We start from the raw sequence: 18,868 nt of genomic DNA on the forward strand, positions 1-18,868 counted from the left end.
GCGCTGCGCTGCCCGGTCCTGCCCCGCGCGCCCCATTGCGGGGCCGCCGCTGCCGTGCGCTGCGCGGGGCCTCCCCTCCCCTGCCTTGCCCTCCGCTGCGCGCCCGCTTTGTTGGCGCCGCGCGCGAGTAATTCGCCCCGTGGTTTGTTCGCAGGAGCCGCGCGAGGAGGCTCGCGGTGGAGGCGGCTGCAGGGCCCTCGTGGGAGGCTGCTCCCCGCGGTGAGTTTATCTCTCTCTTTCCTCTCTTTTTATTATTTCATTCTTCAGTTGGGGCAGAGGCTGGGTCTTCGCTGAGGAGCACAGCATTCCCAAGAGTTTCTCAGGTTTGGGGGAATGCTCTGCGGTCCACAATGCTACCTGTTTGGTAAATAATTCTAAGATTTTTTTTTTTTTAATTTTATTTTGGCAATTATTTGTAAAAAGGATCAGGAGACCATGTGGGGAGACTGTCCCTTGTTAAACAGCAAAGTAATCTATGAAGGAGTCTTAGAAATGTTTAATTACATTTCAGAGATTATTTCTTCCCTCCTTCCTCCTCCCTATTTTTCCTTTTTATTTATTTTTYCAGCAGAATTTATTTTTCAGTGTAAGAACTCAASTTTTGCTTTTCCTCTACTTCAAAAATACTTTACTTGGGTTGCTGTTTCTATCAGGTGAGAAGAATTTTTATGTTTTTATGTTCTTTTGAAGTCTATGTTCATTCTAATTTAGCAGTGAAATGAGCTTTCTGATGCTGAGTTTACTGCTTTATTGAACTTTGAGTCTGTAATAAATAGGTGTAATTTTGTTGTAGATTATACAAGCATCATTAGAGCCTCTCCTTCATTACCATATAGTCCAAACTAAATACAGTGGATGGATTTTTTTTGACAGTGTGTTTGTGGCAGGAGCAGTATTAAAATCTGTTAACRATGTGAGTAATCAGAAAGTGAAACAAAGCACCTGGCACTTCCGAAGATGCTTTCTAGACTTTCCAGAAACTTAAAAGTAACATTTAACAGATGATATCTTACATTAAATATCTAACATACAAAAAATATGTTTGCGCGTGTGTATATATATGTGTGTAAAGATTATCTTGARTTGAGCAAAAAATAGTATCAGGCTTTTGTATGGGCCTTCTTTCTGATATAAGGTAGAGGGGTGGAAGTTCTGTCCCTTTTTACATCAGTTTGATTTTTTGGAAATTTTTGAAAAAATATTTTTTACTTAACTCATGACGGCTTTGGGAGCATGGTGTGGGAGAAGTATTGGACTAATTCTTCTATCTTTTTTTTTTTTGTTGGCATCTTGTCACCAACGTGGCTTTTGATACTTATAAAACTGTATGACAGTCTTGGATTGGACAAATGCACCTCTTTAGCTTATGCTGAAGGTTTTTAACTCAAACACAATGTGAATATTTGTACTACAGAAGAGTTATCAAATGCATGCAATTCCAAAACTGATCAAATACTCACTTTGTTCTTTTCTTTCAGCAGGTACAAAGTAGACAACATAACCCGAATTACTAAAAATGCTGTTTACGTCAGAGTAATGTCAAAGTGCTTACAGTGCAGGTAGTGACATAGAGAACCTACTGCAGTGAAGGCACTTGTAGCATTATGTTGACAACTGCCTCGGGAGACGTTGCAGGACTTCAGCAACTGGCAAGGTACTGTGTGGTGGTATCAAGTGCTTTTTGTACTAAGGTGCATCTAGTGCAGATAGTGAAGTAGATTAGCATCTACTGCCCTAAGTGCTCCTTCTGGCATAAGAAGTTATGTCTTCATCCAGTCACTCAGGTTAACACTGTAGATGATCCAGTAGTTTTCTGCTTTGCAGTCTTCTGTTAGTTTTGCATAGTTGCACTACAAGAAGAATGTAGTTGTGCAAATCTATGCAAAACTGATGGTGGCCTGTTATGATCAACATCAAGGAGTTTGAATGTTTTCTGCTTGTTATGGGAAATTTTGTGACCTTTCTTGTTTTAACAGCAGTCTAGTGAATGACAGCTCWTGTAGCACTAAAGTGCTTATAGTGCAGGTAGTGTTCACTAATCTACTGCATTATGAGCACTTAAAGTACTGCTAGCTGTAGAACTACATATTCAGCATGCCTTATCAATTTATGTGTTGTTGTTTAATTGAACACTGTTCTCTGGTTAGTTTTGCAGGTTTGCATCCAGCTGTATGATACTCTGCTGTGCAAATCCATGCAAAACTGACTGTGGCAGTGACAAGTCAGTCAGTAAGTGTGGAAAATTGTACCCCTTTCTACACAGGTTGGGATCAGTTGCAATGCTGTGTGTGTCTGTGGTATTGCACTTGTCCCGGCCTGTTGAGGTTGGTGGGGATAGAGGCTGAAACACCTTCAGTAGCTTTAAGGAATTTCGTCTTCATTCACCCGGGAAACTTAAAAGTGTTAATAAGTTTCTTCTTAATAATAAGTTAATAAGAAAAGTGTCATGTAATTGCATGTATAATGAGACCTTCATTTTCTGTATCTGTCTTTGTATGTACTGGATGTTGTTGCTGATAATACGTATTTACTGAAACATTTGAGTCCTTTTTTTTTGTCTTTTTAAGTTTATTTAAGTATATGCTCTTTAATTTCTATTAAACTGGGGTGAATGTTTGTTTGCAATTTCTCCTCCATTGTTGAAGATTTCTTGAAGAAGTGGATCAAATTTTGTATGTCAAAATTTTAACTTGATTTGTTGAACCTAAGTTTACATCTCAGTTTATATGAGGGAATCTACAACTTTTTTGRTTATATTAAAACTCTGCAGTGTTAATTGGTAATTGAACTAGTCTTATCCTAGTTCTTGTATGCAGAATTCCTCGAGTTTGAGTGGTAAATGAGGTTACATGCTTTAATCACTTGTCAGCTGTGGAATCTCTAATGCTAGTTAGATGTACACTGCCTTGGCAAGTACAAGAACTTCTTGTAAATTCATGGCAAGTGTAACACTGTTGCTCTAAAGCTTTGGAGTGGATCACTTAACGCAGGCTATGGCGTACAGCCATGAAAGTTATTCACATAGCTCAAGAAATTACTTATCTGGAGGAAAGCTCTTCTGCGTAACTGCCTCTGAAGTTAGTTTGGTAGAATGTGGTAGCTGGCTTCACAGACAAGTGCAAATGTAAGATGTACTAGGGTAATATTCAGCACTTAAAATTGGCTGTTTTCTAGTAAAGCACACCACTTGGTTTTATTTTGAAATACAAAATAAATTGCTTTAGTTTTGTAAGATGCTTCCAAAGGACTAATGCTGTCAAAATTTGTATTAAAAAAAAAGTTATAGCTTCCTTGCTTTATGTTGTAGTTGAAAGCACCTGTGTACTAGRAAAATCAGAAACACCTGAGCAGTGCTGTCCTGGCTGTTCCTGATAGCACTAAATACATCTTTGTAGCCAGGATGGTTGAATGGTGGTTTCCTAAGTCAGTCAGTACATATGGTGATGCTGCCTCACTCTGTCCTGTGGCAAGCTAAAGAAAAATCTGAGCTGCATTTAACATCTCTTTAGGGCTCTCTTCAAAAGTAGCTAGAAAAACTTCTGCTTTTACTCTCTACTGCTCTTTCTGTCTCTGTTCTGTTGCTTTTCCAAAAATGTATTGCACAGGTAGGATTCTTAGCCAGAGTATTCTTCAAGCTCAGAATTTTCTTTTTAATTCTTTTTCGGAGAACTAGCTTATCTCTGAAGTCAGCAGGTGTAGAAGACAGGTGTCTCCATGTTTTGTGTACAAGGATTTTTTTGTGATGATACGCAAGTGATAGCAGGTTGAACTTTTTTATAAGCTATAAAAGTCAGGTTAAGATGCAGATGTGCAAAAATGTTAAGGTGTGTGGTCAAGCTTATACTGCTATGTAAGAATCGCACTTAAAGAAGCCTGTAATTGCATCTTCCATTAGCATATGAAGCTTGTTCAAGTGATTGCTTGCAGAAGATTTTTTTTATATGCAAGTTCTAAATTCTACGTCAGATACATTGTAGAACAGCTAATYTTAGACCTCTAGTTTGTTTAAAAAAAAAACAAAACTGCATCACAATTATTAGTGTTTCTAGCTTCTTGAGTGCCCAGACTCCAGAAAACAAGAAAAGCCCCCCAAAACCAAACCTATAGGTTGTAAGTTTGTGAGGAGTAATTTATAACTGTCGTACAGCATTTGAAAGACATGTTGAGCTGCAGTTTATCCAGGAGCAGTTACAGACATGTCTGTCAGCTGTTATATCAGCTTTATTCTTCATATGTGCTTGGTGCAGACTTTTTAACTGGGACGTGTGTTGTTAGAAGATTCAAGCTAATCAGGCCTACCCCTGATTTTTGGAAAATCTCTGTAATGCCTTTTAAAGAGCTGGTTTGAACTCATTCTTGCTTGGCAGTAGCCTTCTCCAGGCTCCATATGGAGGCTGTCTTGCCTTGCACACAAAGCTGTGTGTAAATGGGTATGCTCTTCAGCATCTTCCGAGAAATCATCACTAATTCTGACATGGTAGTTTCAGTGATGTCAAGACAATGTCCCCTAACTGACAGTAGTGAGAGAAATCAGGCTGCTGGAAAGCTCAGCTGGCCTTACTGGAATGGACTGAGCTCTGTCACTGCTGTATTTGTAGTAGGTTGGCCAAAGAGCTGCTGGGTGGCTGAAGCAGGTGCCAGTGTAAAAGTGCTGCAGAATTACRGGAGCTCTTTCTGCTGATGCGTTCAGCTGTGCCTGTTAACTCTTGTGTAGATGAGAAGCTGATTCCTGGCGACTAGTTCTAGTAGAGGTAATCATTTTTTCAAGGGAGCTGCTGTTAGGAATTAGCCTAAACAGTATGATTGGGACTAATGAAGGTAAGCCTGCAAAGGTTTTTAGTAATGATGTCTGAAAGGAGATAACTTCGACTATGTGTTACATAGGAAGATCATAACTTGGGCCTACTTTGTAAACAAAATGAAAAAAAATCAAGCAGTGTTAGTGTTTGTCTCAAGTTCTAGTATAACACAGTTAACCTTATAAGGAAAACCTTGCCGTAGAAGTCTTTTCTTATATTCCTAGCATCTGAAAGCATGCTGGGAAATTATGCAGTTGTTTTTCACTAATTTGTCACTGGATGATACTGAAAGAACAGCTCAATTCTTTAGAATTGACTTTCTTATGTCGGCTTCAGAATATCGAAGCAACTAGTGAGATGACTGTCAAGAGCAGACATTTTGAGTAATACCTAGTTCCTAGGCATCAAATGAGCAGAAAACTAGAAGGGGACATTCCCTGCTGTGGCAGTTCAGAGCTGTATCTCTTGCATAGCTGGCATGTTATCATGAGAAATTGAATGCAATGCTTTGTATTTTGCCCTTTTTTTATTTTTTTTTTTGGGGTTGTTATTTCTCATCCTTCAAGTACATCCCTTCTGTCTTCTTGGCTCTTAAGTGCCCTTACCTCCAAAATTGTGTGTAAGGACCTGCAATTTTCTTCAAATTTGGGACTAACATGTTTATTTCTATACCACCATCCTTTCCCCTTGTTGTTGTTACACTGTGTTTAATTTCTTACTACTTTCTCTTCAATGCTTGCATTTAGTATCTTCTGAATATCTGATGCAAACGTTAGTATATGGAAAAAGTAATAGGAACACTTTTATACATGCATACATATTTTTACATATGTGTGTGCATTTTGATCAAAGGAGGTAAAACTACKGCTGGCGAAGTGACAGACTGTATCCTGTCTAGATTCTTCAGTGTACCTTGCTATGAACTCTCCAGTTYTATTCATTGGAGAATCTTCATTTCTGGTCATTGACCTTCCTGTTGCCTATCTCTTTTGGATGAGATGTAGACAAGATAATTAGCTAAAAGCGTCAGTGGGATTGTGCTGCAAGTTGCTGCCTGTTCTTTTCTGATGGACTTTTCTCTAGACTTGTTTCTTCTACATCTGCACAGCAGTTCTGATCAGCAGGAAGAGTGTTGATACTGATACCTGTTACCCCCATGTATCAGAATTGTGAATCCAGAAATGGTAAGGCTGAAACCTGTTCCTACCCAGRCATCAATCCATGCTGCCAGTCCTTAAAGATACTTGGAAACATGGAGGTTCAGACAAAAGTCTTATGGACTATAAACTGAGCAACTTTGGATTTTTACCAGCAGACTTAATAAAAGGATGTTAATAGCTACAACCAGTAGGATTCCTGATGGGAAGGAAATCAGTGGTCTTGCAACTAGAGAGTCGGACTTGGAAAATGGATTTCTCCATGGCTACTCAAGACTTTCCACCTTTCGAAGACAACTATGAAGTATTTCGTTCTTAACTGCTAGTAAAATTTACAGCTTTCTGTAGCTTCTCAGAAGTTACTTTGTGGATGAAAAACCTTGAGTTCGTGCTGGTTTTGGTCTGAACTGCATTTTGTTTTTTTTGTTACCTTTACGTAGTTTGTGCTCTTAAATGGAGCAGTTGTTGAAAAATAGTGTAATGATCAGTAGCAGAGTCTGACATGTGAGTTGGTACTAGTTTTACATTTTGTAGTCATTGGACGTAGTGTGTCCTTGCTTTTAAGAGCTGAACTGAATAAAGAAGYATGTGCTGGCTGGTCATGTCCTATTAATTGTAGAAATTTACAGGACTTGAAAAATTGTGGATATTCTGTGGGAGAAGGAAGGAAACTTCAGATGGCAAGAACACGAGATGAGAGGCACACAAAAATAGATAGGGCAAAAGAGAAGGAGGAGACTCAATTAAGACAGGAGACTAGTACTACTTGGAGTATTTAATTGCATTTTCTATGCCTGGTGCGTTGCTGCGACTGACAAGAATGTTAGTGCAACTGTCCTGCTGTGGGGTACGTCAACAGTTTGGATCGAAATGGTCTGGAATTTAACAATGGACAAGACATACAACAATAAAAGAACTCCTTCGGGTGACATGTTATAGAATCTTTAAAAGATTCCAGATACTCACATTTGTTAAGTGTGTTTATGGGCAGTACTCTATCCTGGTACAGAACAAATGTAACTGGTTTTGCTTAATGTGCTCAGTGCAGAAGGAAAGTTCTTGCAGGGCTCCTGCTCCTCTAGTCACTTAGTTTTTTAACTGTCCATTCTGCAGAGATGTAGAAAATAAGCAATTACGAAGATTAAGTCAACAAGCAAAAACTGTCTTACTCTTGTCTCTTTCTTTTATTTTCCTCCTATTCCCCATTTCTTCCTCCTCCCCGTCCCAAATTGTGTTGTCAAAGGTCCATACTTCATGTGGGAAATAAACCTTAATTCTCTGTACCTCCAGAGCACTACTTAGGAACTACATAAATGCTTCCAATTTAAAATATGTTCTCTGTCTACAAGAGTCTCTTCTCCTTCTGAGTATATGATCCTTTACATGTTTGTAGAACTTGGAAATACTAGGTGGCTGATCAGGTTTGTTTTGTATCACTACCCGTTTGAAAGCTTCATAATGAAACTAGACCAACCTAAGAACAAATTCTAAAATGAGAAAGAAAAATAATTAATGGAGTGCCAGTATGTGCAAGTTGCTAATGGGTAGGGTAATGATTTTTGCTTAGGTAAAAACTTTGTAATTCTCATTCACTAAAACTACACTGTTGAAAATGCTAATTGAAACATTAACTGTTCTTACCACAATTTTGGTATTTAGGGGTGTCACTGGGCAGTTGTTTTGCATCAGTTGCTAAAGAAGGACCAGGCAAATTATGAATGTCTGTGTCTGTCAAAATAGCTGTTCTGCTGCAAAAGTCATGTAATCTCTTCTAAATTACACTATGCTGTGTTCTCAAGGTCTGTGGCAAGCAGTGTTCTCTTACACAGCACTTTCTTTGAGGATTATAAGATGCCCCCATTTAATGATCTTGTAGAAGTTCTAGAACTTACTGTATTGTGATAACTGCACAGGATGATGCACTCATGATCCAGCTCTGGCCTGTTGGGGTCAATTGGTTTCACTCTGAAGGTCAAACATCTGTGTGTTTTTGTCGTTCTTCCGCACGTCAGCAAACACGCGCTCCTCCCTTGTCACCATCTTCCTGTGGAGGTTTGGCCCTGATCTTGCAGTAACAGGTCACTAGTATTTTTTTCAGTGTTGAACAGGATTTCTCTACTGATAACTAGTGTGTGAACTGCCTAGGTGTTTGAAGGCCCAAATAATGTGTATTGATACACTTGAAATAACATTTGAATATATAGGGGAGTCACGAGGTCCTGGAGTATCTTTAACAGGCTGTAAGCTAGGAGCRCGCTCAACTCCGTTGGGACTGGAGATGCTGATAAAACTTAAATGTTTCCGGGTTTGTCCCACTTGCTGTGCTTCAATCTGTGTAGCAAGGGAGGTGGTTCTTTACACTTCCTCTCTATCAGATGTGTCTATTGCAGAAGACCCRGTAATATGAAGTAAAATCCAAATGGTTGAATTAAATTCCCATTCTAGAGGGCAGTACTTCCTAAAGACGTATTTTAGTGAGACTGTATGAGCAGTCTTCAATACAGATTCCCCACGTAGACCACTGCAAACAAGAATATGATATTCTGTATTCTAAACTAGTTTTCTTAAAGTCTATTTCTTAGCAGATTATATCTAAGGATTATACTGGTGGCTCTGACAACAAATGCAAACTTCTTGTTTGTATGTACAGTTAAAGTTRCTCTTCTGTTTGAGTACTCTTTCAAGTTTCAGGTGGATGGAGGTTGTGAAACGTAGGGCTAGAACAGGGGAGAGAGAACAAGGAAAATACCTGGAATARAAGCCTGTGAGTTGGGGAGATTACGACTGGGCTTCCTGTAAGGTTTAAGGAAGYGTGTCAAGGTAGACTGTACTTGGAGCAGTGCTTGGCTTCCCTGGGTCTAGTACTGGAGCAGTGATGTGTATTGCAAGACTATTTGCATGGGAGGGGGAAAGGGAACTCTTGACCACTTCCSTTTTATCCCCATTCTTTCCACTCCTTATTTTCCCTCCTTCTTCATCAGAAGCCCTGCTGGACTCTGCTTGACAGGCCAGTGGATTATTTTCAAAGCCTTACCCATTTTCATACCTCAGCATAGATATTGAATGTGTCCCAAATGAAGCAGTGTGCTGCAGTGATGTATTATGTGTGACATTATACTTTTCAGACTTAGAGAAGGAAGTACAGAAGTGTTTTATTTTGAACTGGAATAGTGAAAAAGTGAGATGGAAAAGTCCCTCTTTCACATAGCACGAGTTGGTCTTCTTTCTAGCAGACCTGAGAATCCTTCTGCTGAGAAACTTCAAGGGTTATTAGTTCCAATTCCTGAACCTTCAAAAGCAAGGAGAAAGGAAGAGAGAAGAGAGGAAGAACCGCCCCCCAAAAAAAAAAACCCACTGAAGGAAGTCAGCAAGTCAAGAGCTTCAATCTAAAATGAGGCATTTTAAGACAGCTGGATTTCTAAAGAAAATGCCTTTTTATTTCCCTTTTGTGTTAGAGTACTTCCTCTTATTCCCAAATGTTAAGGCTGCTTCCTGCCAGTGCAGCCTGGTCTGTGGGAAGGTAACCATACTGTTGCTGCTCTGCATTGCTTTCATGTGGAGATTGTCAAACAGCACATCTGGATGGAACCTGGAGTTTTGAGCTGTGACACTTCATCTCCCAGAATAATTCCTGTTGAGACTTGAGCAGCATTGCTGACACTGGCAGTGCTGATTCATGTTTTCCCCTGTGCGTGGCCACCTGGAGAAATGGTCCTTGGGAGGTGACAACAGGACCAAGCACACTGGGGCTGCTGATGTTGACACGGGCRAATGGCATCAGTCTGCAGCTGCATGGAGTTAAACATCTGCTTAAAAATAATCCAAGTCTACTCTGCATATATGTAGTTCACTAGATCTGGGTCTATCCTGTATTTAAACTGGAGCTCAAAGTCTAGAGTATGCATTGGTGTTGGTGCCTTTTTTGGTTTTGCTTTAAGGGGGGAAGGGGATCTGCTTCTGGGGATGGGGAAGCTACAGCACACTGGGGATCAGCTACTTTTACAAGTCTRTAGGTTGAGAGGATATTTATGTAAATAGCCAACGTTTTGCTTGGCTTTTATAGGAAGCGTGTCGGGGAGGCAAACTTCATTAAACGTATCTTCACAAGTGCTGCAGAGTAAAAATAAGGAAAGCATTGAAGGAAGTCTTAAAGGATATGCTTTATTCCTGAAACATACGGACAGTGTATCTCTTAAGAGATATGGTAGTGATAAACTGAGTCTCTTGTCATCTGAAAGGATTTGAAAAAATGCATGAAATAACAAAAATGGGGTGGAGGGAGGTGGAAACTGTTTGCCAGTGGTTCTCTAGAGTGGTTCTGGAAAAAGTGCTATGGAACAAAGTCTAGATCAGTGTAACATAAATACAAATGTGTATTTAAAAAGTGCTTAACACTGCTGGGACAAGGACAGAAAGAAAGTTGAAGAGCTGGATGTTGAGGTGGGAGCTACTAGTGTAATGATTTAAAACAGTCCTCCAGCTGGTCTCAGCCAAGCCCAGCTCCTAATCTGTGCATTTTAAAACACTCTTCTTGGTAAAGATCAGATTTGTAAGAACAGCAGGTGGTGTGAGAGAAACCTTGGAAGTTGCATGAAGTAAATCTGGTGGGGAGAGGGAAGAGGAATTTATATTGGCCTCAACTAATGAGCAGGTGAGGAACCTGATGAAGCTTTGCTTTGTGCTCAGGAAAGAAAACTGGATTAATCACCCCTTTAAGGTGCCTTTGTTACGACTTTTGTCAGATGTTGCTTGCAGCCAGCATATTTAAACAGGGACATGATGTTACTGTGACAGCAATGCTCTGTGGGATGAAGTTGTCCTTGCCAYGCTGGTAAGACCAGCGCAGTGTCCAGAGGGGTCTAACATTCCACATTSCCCTGTTCACTGGGATTGCAGTACTTACTACGGGGTGTCCCCCTTGGCCTGATGCTGAGTTGGCAGGTACTTGGGGCGGACATGCCAGGATGCGAGGCGGTGTGCAGGGTACTCAGGATACCCAAGTGCCACTTGCATGGGACAGGATCATTACCTGGTGTTCCCTGACAGGCATGGGCATGTGGGAAGTGCTTTCATGTGGCAGCCCTAACCTGCAGAACTGGTGCAYTAATCGTTACATTAACTTCCCGTATGATGTGAGCACCCTGTGAGAGCAAGGGCCAGCTGCTTACTGCTCATTCACTAATGAGAGACRGATCCCGACTTTCAGAGAGTGGAGAGACTTCCAAATCTGTTGCCTTCTGATGGCCCAAACACAATCAGAACTTGTCCAGCACCCAGTTTTCTTTGGTATGCTGATCCATGGATGGGAAGTTTGTGTATAACKTTCTTCTGAAAGTCTTGAAAATAGTGTGGAGATGGACAGGAATGGTCCTGGCTTGGTCAGTCATTATGGTATCAGGGTTATGTCGCAGTCTTGCTAAGRGTTCTCAGATTCTTTTTTCCAGGCTTTGCTAAGCTTTGAAAGCACAGTACTGATTCACTACATTCTGTGTTCAGTTTCCTAGTTCACAGTGGGATATGATGTAAAAAACACCTAAAGTTAAACATGAAAATAAATAGTAAATTGTTTAATAAATACTAAAGCCTGTTCAGTAAAAATTAAACAGAAAAATTTAAAGTGCTTAGGCTCATGTGAAGGGAAATTACTGTTTTTCTTTGGGGAGCAGAGGAAGGAGTGTTTTTTTTTTTTTTCCGAGCACTATAAAATGCTGTAGAGCTGTGCTAAGGACACAATTGAAATAAAAGAAGAATGTGGCAGAAGATCTTGGATAATGCTAATACAGAAGCTTCTATTTCCCAGCTACATGGGGCAACTTTGAGGCAGTGTGTTAAAAGCAAGGGACTATTGGTAGTCAYAGAATCCCTCAGATGACCTAAGAGGTCCTTTAGTCTAACCCCCTGCACACGCAGGGTCACCTAGAGCAYGTGGCACAGGGCTGTGTCCAAGTAGGTTTGAAGATCTCTATAGAAGAAGACTCCACAACCTTTCTGGGCAGCATGTTCCAGGGCTGTGTCACCCTCACTGTCAAGAAATTTTTCCTTAAGTTCCTGTGGAACTTCTGGTGCTTCAGTTTGTGGCYGTTTCCTCTAGTCCTATCGCTGTCCACCACTGAAAAGAGGCCGGCCCCCTCCTCCTCCCTCCCTCGAGGTATTTATAGACGCTGATCAGGTCCCCCCTCAGCCTTCTCTTCTCCAGGCTGAACAGACCCAGCTCTCTCAGCCTTTGCTCATAGGGCAGATGTTCCAGGTCCCTGATCATCCTGGTAGCCCTGTGCTGGACTCTCTCCAGCAGCTCCACATCCCTCTTGCACTGGGGAGCCCAGAACTGGACACAGTACTCCAGATGTGGCCTCACCAGGGCTGTGTATAGGGGGACGATCCCTCTCTCAACCTGCTGGAGACGCTCTTCTTAATGCACCCCAGGATCCCGTTGGCCTTCTTGGCCACCAGGGCACACTGCTGCCTCATGGTCAACTTGTCATCCACCATGACACCCAGGTCCCTCTCTGTGGGGCTGCCCTCCATCAGGTCAGTCCCCAGACTGTACTGCTGTCCAGGGTTATTCCTCCCCAAGTGCAGGACTTTGCACTTGCCCTTGTTGAACTTTATGAGGTTTCTCACCATCTTGTTGTCCAGTCTGTCCAGGGCCCTCCGGATGGCAGCGCAGCYGTTTGGAGTATTAGCTGTCCTTCCCAATTTCGTATCCTCAGCAAACGTGCTGAGGGGGCGCTCCGTCCCTACATCYGGGTCATTGATGAATAAATTGAACAGGACTGGACCGAGGACTGGCCCCTGGGGGACACCGCTAGCTACAGGCCTCCAACTGGACTCCACACCACTAATGAACTCTGAGCTCTGCCATGCAGCCAGTTCTCAATCCACCTCATCATCCAGAAGAAGAATATCTGGATCATTTTAGATCCTGCTGGATAACATCTTGAAAAATGCTCTTTAGATATTCAGACTTAGACAAGATGTCTGGATTTTCTTCAGGCAACTTAGTAACCCAGTGTTACAACAGGTAGGTACCGTGCAACATATCCGTTCAGCCCCAGGGCCCTTAGCTTCCAGTCTTTCCAACTAATTTGTCCAAGGGGAAGCAAAACAATGTTTAATATGAACTGTCAATTATTTCAATTAATTAAACTACTTAATTTTAATCAAAAGATGTGTTTATAAGCTTTTTTCCAAAACCACACCCTGATGCATCATAAAGATGCACCAACAGTGATAAAGATGATATTCATTGTATAGACTCAGTTTTGTTTAGTCAAACTCAGTTGGATTGAAGCTGAGGAGAGGCCACTTCAGATAATCCTTGGCAAAAATCAGTCACATTCTAATCAAATGCACAAGTTATTCCAATTTCTGCAGAGGGTGTTTTGTGTTCATCTGTGGTCTATAGAATTAACAGGAGTAAAAGGTTTGAGGTTGTAGATTGGAAGACCCTTGATTTGGTTCTAGGAGATGTTGACTGCTCTAGTTTTTGGCAAAGTAATGTGCCTCTTTCTCCAGAGGCAGTGGCTTTAGGATTCCAGACTTGGAATATGCAGTATGTGGGAATTTGTCTCTTGGYATTCTCAAAATCGGTCAAAAGCAGCAGGATGTTGTTTTGAAATCTGAATACAGCTTTGGAAGATCCTGTTATCTTCAAGTAAAATATTGGATCTAGGCAGTGCCAACTTCTCATGTAATGTTGTTCTGGTCGTACTGTGGTCTTGCTTCTCCAGTATTGGAATTTGTCACTGCAAGAAGCAAGTAAGTGATGAAGTTAACTACGGGCAAGGGGAGCCGATTCCACTGTTCATGAACAAATAACTCATACCTCTTTATACCATACCTTAAAGCTTTTTCATACTGGTTTACTTTTAGCTTGCTATATATTATTTAAAATTTCCTTAACTACACTTGACATGACTTTACATGAGTGTGGCTCTTTTACAGAGAGGCATTTTGGGAGGCATTTAAGAAAGCTACAGATATTTCCAGTTTCTCTGATAGTCCTGATTTCTCAGGGCTAGCCTTTCCCTGARTGTACAAGGCCAACAACCAACTACATTTGCAAATGACGTTACAACTTTGTCCTTGAGCAGGGCTGGAAAATGTGTTAGAAACAAACCAAGAGCTTTCCCAGTTCCTTAGTACTTAAGAAATGTACTTCACAGCTGCTTTTTGTTTCTCTAGTCAACAGCTTTTCTCTCATACTGTGTTTATGTGTCTGCAGAGACCTAAATGATAGGTATACATRTCTATACTGTTTGTGCATTTATATGCATATAGGAATGTTGATGATATACAAAGGAGATGCAAGCTGTTGGGCAAAAAAAGCCTAAGTTGGTTAGTAAAATTACYTTATCAGTTCTGTGGCTTCTTCATAATACTTGCTAAGATTAGTAAGAAAACAGAGAAGAAATCCGTGACTTGAAAAAAATACCTGCATGTCATATGTCCCTCCTTGTTCCTGTTGGAGTGTCTAGAGAACAGAACTACTCTGGGAGAAATGGCATGTTTGTRTGGGGGGAGAGAAACTGTTTTTTGCTTGGATGCGTTTTCTGATGCTTGAAGTCAGCTGTGGATAGTGCAGGTACCAAATGGGGAGAGCACATGGAGGGTTTTTTTCCCTTTGCAGTCTCTTGGGAGGCAGGCAGTGCAATTGGACAAAATTAAAAAAAAATCCATTAAGGGATATTTGGGGGGAAAAAACAATAATTCAGGCATTCCTGAAGGAATAGGTGATTGGAAGGACATAGGAGTGGAAATATTCTCTTTCTCAGGGATCTGCTATTGGAGATGGGATTTTGAGTGAATGGAGATGGAGTACGAGCCTAGTGCAGACACTGTGGTATTCTCATTGGTGAATGTTACGATCTCAATCAAGGAATAGACAGTGATAAAACAGCAGTAGACCTAGGATGGCTCAGGTATCTGAAGAAAGGTTTGTGACCTGACTTTTTTCTATTAGTCCATCAAATAAGGTAATACCTCTGTCTGTGAACTCTGTTTCAATTGACACCATTATAAGAGACCTGGAAGAGCCTCTATGTTGAGTTCATGTAGGGTTAATACAGATAGCAGTGTGGTCTAGTGAAACAAGTATGCAGTTTTCTTTGATCAAATACAACCTTTTCAGTAAATGAAAGTAAAAGTTCAATAATGTTCTGTAAAAGTAGGGTAAATGAAGGAAACTCTGTGATGCCAGAAGTTACTTTGAATGTCTGATTTTGTATAAGCTACACTGAAATAAAAATACATTTAGCTGTTGCTGTGTTTGAACAGTTGGTGGCTCCAGTGCTTTGCAGCTGCCACTATGTGTAATGCCAAAGCAAGTTAATTCAGTTCTAGCTGCATAGAACTAGTCAGAAACTTAAAATCAGAATCGCAAACCAATGTAAATAGCCAAATGCTTCCACCTTGCAATTTTAGCCATTATGTAAATCACCATATCTGTATTTAAATAAATGTAAGCTTCCATGTTTTGTTATCAAGCTAAAGATAAAATAAATGGGGATACTTGGAAATGATACTTGCTGGTTCCAGAAGCAAGCTTGGCTCCCACAGCTCCGCGTTGCAGGATTACACTGGCAAGACTGATGCCAGTTGTAGTGACAAAGGGGAGCAAGTTTCACCTTTGGAGAAAGGTGAAGTGGATGCCATTAACATGATCTCTAAACTGAGAGCTGTTCCATGTTAAAATGTGTTCTAGGAAAATAAAACTTTTTATAAGAAAGAGATAATTGTACATTTTTAACTGAAATACTTTTGTATTATGGCATTCTGAACTAACATGGTACCCGGTGTTCCTGCTTTCCTTTGTGCCCTGTTCCTCATCTGGATTGTATTACTGTGTTTCCTTATTCAAGCTTGTGTAGCTTAGCATGGGAACTGCCCTGCCAGACAAGCCTGGGGGAAAATGTAGTCCTGTGGATGCAGCTCAGCCCTCGGAAGCAGCGTGAGGAGGAGAGCAGCTTGAGAGGACACAGGCCAGTGAAACCGTGTAGTGCCCCAGAGCCACTCGAGCGCAGTCTGTCATACACTTTTGTGGTCAAGTTTTCTTTTGTGGAAGAATGAAAAGCCTTTGCCATGACAAACAATTCCCTGTTAAGGCTTTGTTTTGTTTCCTTTTCCCTACTGGCAGAGACAACAAAAATAGCATTGTTGATAATTATATACCCGTTYTGGTTGCTTGTGTATCATCATACTATCTTTGCAGTATTACATCAAACAGTATATCCCAGGAAAGTAAAGAAAAATGTGGAATTCCAACACTCTCACATATGTCTTTTTTTTAAAATATTTTTCTTAGTTTTTATACTGAAGTCATCTTAGAGTTGCACTAGAAAGCAAGAAAGATWTAGTGCAATGAGGTTATTTACAGGAATCCGAAAGGAGAGTTGCTTTATTTTCTGTGTGTGTACAATTCTTCAAAGACATGATTTGTTCATTTTTTGCCTAGTTATTTCTGTGCTTTAAGATACTGCATGTTCACAAATCCCACGGAAACCAAAGATGAGGTTTATGTGTCTGTATTGTCTGTACAGTGCTCCACAATTGTCAGTAGATCCCAGCAGGCAGCAGCACGTGGCCTYCCAGATATGTTTACATGCTATAAGGGCTTTTTTTCGTGTCTTAAGCAGACCTAAGTCCCCAGATTGGTGTTCTCCCTCCAGTGTAATACATAGTTTCCATGAAACACCTGCTAATATTGCTGGCAAGTTGGAAAACATGCACAGGTCAAGCCTTGTCCAAGGTGTGTCTGGAGCTAGGTCTAGGCAGCTTGTTACTGGGAGCAGTTCCAGCTTGTAAAAGGCTCTGTTTTGGGGTATGAGCAAATAAGGGTTTTTCTGGRTGGGAGTGAGGTGCAGTATGAAAACTGAGGGTACTGAAGCGCTTACAGTACTCCTTAAGCAGTTTTATCTATGTGAGAAGGAGAGAGGACCTAAGTATTTAATACCTAAGCATTACACCAGGTAAATGAAATTAATGCTTGGAAATAAAGTGAGATAGTAAAGCTGAAACACAATTTAACGAAGAGGTCCTGAGGGGCAGAATTTGTGAAATCTTGTTGTGTTGTGATTGGCTTTTGTGTCCAGAGTGAGCAAAGTTTCAGTTTCACTTTTTCTGTGGCTGGGGCATTTCTGGTCTCTCATTAGAGAAATACTAAGAAGTTGTCTGGGCAGATGAGCACTTGCATCATTCCCCAGTGCATTTTTATGAAATGTAAAGTTGCAAATTGACTCTTAATACTGTGGACTTCATCACTGAATTCATAAAGGATTTGTGTACTGCTGCAAATTGCATCTTCCTGAATATACAGTGATCTATAAAGAGCAGCTGATGTAGTTAGGGAGGCTCCAGAGCCTTTCAAGAGGAAGTTACTGCTGTATAATCTGGGTAGTTGTGATGCAGAAACAGATCTGTGTTAGCACATTAAGATAAAACAGTTGAGCACTGGTACAGAAAGTAGGAGCCCAGTACTCTTCCTAGCACCCTAACTTGGTAGACTTGAGTCTTGCTTTCCACAAAAAACTACTGTAGTAGTACATTTTAGGATAATCTCAAAAAAGAGACCTTGTATAGCCTTTTTTTTTTCCCCTCTCCCTGATTTGATAGGCATATCTTTACTTAGTTTGTGAATTCAGGTGGGATGTAGTAATGAAGTCATCTTACTTGATCACCAAGTGTCACCATGTAGGTGCTAATGCTTCTAAAGAAAAGTGCCTGAGAGATGAGTTAGATGAGTTGTTACTGATGGCAACTCGAGCCCTTATGGACTTTAAGATCTGCCTGTTTGTCTTGATGTTTGAAGGACTGTACTCTGGGCTTAATATTGGTCAACAACTCAGATTGCCTTGATGAAAACATCAAAGTCTGAAGCTGGGGCTCAATGAAGTAAAAGATTTGAGGGTGGAGAGGGCGGAGAAATAAATAATTGATCCTTAAAAGTAAAATTCACTGCAGTATTAAAGTTGAGAGCCAGAACTGGATAACTTTCAATTCTGTTTTATAGATGATAAACCACACTTCAAAAAAGTTGTATAAAAAATATCAATTAAAGCTTGTACTTATTTGTGTGTGGTATTTTTGAGTTTTTTTTTTTTTTTTTAAATTGGAAGGATAAACTGAGACACACTTCAGAGATTTAAGGTGTCTTAATGTAGTGATTAATTAAAATAAAGGTCTATTTTCTGTCGCAGGGCTTATTTTTCAATGTTTTCTTCTGCTTTTTTGGATGAACTGAAAATCAGTACCCTTAAAAGTCCCAGATGAAGAAGGCACCTCCATCTAGTACGTCCTRTTCCATCTAGCATGTTTCCTGCAAGGCGTCTGGCGCGTATATCTTAGAAATGATTCTTGTGTTCTGCTCAAAAACAGACRCTGTCATGGAGTAGATAATTCAGAGTTGGAACAGGTTCGTCGCAAGTTGTGAGGACAGAAGGAATAGTAAATAACAGGCATATTGAGTCTTACTACAGTAAAAGCATTTATCCATAGGTATGCTCATTTGTCTGCTGATMTGCTCAGATTCGCCTTGATGAAGTGAAAAATTACTGTGAACATGARAGAGAAAGGGAGACAAACTCGCCTTTTAGGCAGGCTTAAACTTCGATATCACTTTATAAAATGCAGGCAAATTAATTCTGTGGTGTGTAGGGAAAGGAGGATGTGTGATGACCAAGATAGTGTATTAAGCTTATTTGAAATAGTAATTTACCTGATAATAGCAGAATAGTGTATGTTGTTTGGACTTTTTAATACGAATGGTGCTAAACTGAAACACTGATACTGAATGTGGCTTTGCCTCTGTATTATAAAGGTTGGGTTGAGGAATGATACGTGCTCACAAGTGTATCACAGGCTCTTTGTGCTGAATCCTATTATGGAAGGATGTGTGGAAGAAAGGACAGGCCACTT

This window comes from Nothoprocta perdicaria, unplaced genomic scaffold, assembly GCF_003342845.1.
Source record: "Nothoprocta perdicaria isolate Ctin4 unplaced genomic scaffold, notPer1 scaffold_202, whole genome shotgun sequence".
NCBI classification, from domain to species: Eukaryota; Metazoa; Chordata; class Aves; order Tinamiformes; family Tinamidae; genus Nothoprocta; species Nothoprocta perdicaria.